Consider the following 1,535-nt stretch of genomic DNA (forward strand, 5'->3'; position numbering starts at 1 on the left):
CCGTCGAGGAAGCGCCCCGGGGCAGAGGCGGGCGGGCACCGTCCCACCGGGCGCTTCCCCGCCGGACGCGAGACGCGGCGCGCAGACGGCCACGGACGCGCTGCGAACACGGACCATCGCGCTGGGGCCGGCGAGAGAACGGACGGGGCGGCCCGAGCCCCCGCGGAGCACGCGCGTCCCGCCCGACACCGCTCCGCCGAGCCCCGCAGCACCGACCGCTGGGACCACCCGGGCCGGGAGACCCGACAGCCGCCGGCCAGGCAGCGGGGACACAGCGCGGGGAGCACCGGGCGGCAGTGCGAGCCCTTCACGCGTCCTCTGCGCGGGCCGGCCCCGGGCCAGCTCCCTGCGGCGGCCCGGCCGGGGCAAGGCCCCGCGGGGCCGGGTGACAGCGGTGCCCGCGGAGGGCAGTCACCTTCCCCGGGGCGGGGGGGAATCGGTCCCGAGGCACCGGGGGGGGGGGGGGGGGGAGGGGACAGGCCCGGCCGCAGAGGAGCACCCCCCCCGCACTCACTACTCCTTGAGCAGCACCATGGCGGCGATGGCGGCGGCGGCGGGCGGGGGGGGCCGGTGCGGCCGGTCCCGCGGAAGGTGACGGCGCTGCCCCGCGAGCCGCACCGCGGGCCGGGGAGGGGGCGGGGCGTCTCTGCGGCAACCACTGCGTCACGGCGTCGCGCGCGCGCTGACCTCACCGCCCGAGGCGGGGCTTCCCCGAGCCCCGCCTTCGGGGCGGGGCCAGCCGGCACGCATGCGTGCTGGGCAGCTTCGCGCAGCCGGCTAGTCGCCGGGGACGCCGGCTCCTGTCAGCGCCCGGCGCGCGGCGTGTGCCCGCCCCCGCTCCCGGCTCCGCGCGGCCGCGAGGCTCCGGCGCTCTGCGCGCAGGTCTCGTCCCCGGCCCGGCCCGGCCCTGGCGTCGCTGCGGAGCTGTGTGGCCGAGCCCGGCCCCGCCAACACGAGCTCAGGGGCCGCGCCCGCGGGTGGGGCGGGAGGCCGAGGCATGCCCCGCCCCGCCCCGCCCGACCCCCACCTCCACCCCGCTGAGTCTCAGCGAAGGCCTCGTGTCCGGGGGGGGCGCAGGGCCGGGGGCAGAGGGCTGGTTGCCAGCGGGCACCGTGCGCACTAGGCCCTCCGGCCACCCCTGGCCCCGTGTGGGAAGCCGGGCGGGCAAGCCCCATCAAACAGACACCGAGCCGCTGCCTCGTCTCAGCCACACTTTACTGGAACAGATACGGGCTCTTCGCCTGCCACGGCCGATGCGGAGGGCGGACAGCGTGGTGCAGGGGACGCTGCGCCGCGGCGACACGAGGCAGCACAGGACACAGACGGCTGCAGGCCGCCGCGGGGCCATGGGCGCGTGCTGGTCCAGGCAGGGCTGGGGCAACTCTCCCTACGGAGACGGGGCGCGCGGAGCTGCACGGCCCCGGTTGTTCAACACGGGTGCTTTTGCTTGAAGGGGGAAGTAAAAGATCTGCAGAAAACTATAGTAAGGTGAATAGGTTGGAGGCGGGTTGGTCTGAGGACAGGGGCACACACGG

The sequence above is a fragment of the Alligator mississippiensis genome, chromosome 14 (assembly GCF_030867095.1).
Source record: "Alligator mississippiensis isolate rAllMis1 chromosome 14, rAllMis1, whole genome shotgun sequence".
In the NCBI taxonomy this organism is placed as follows: Eukaryota; Metazoa; Chordata; order Crocodylia; family Alligatoridae; genus Alligator; species Alligator mississippiensis.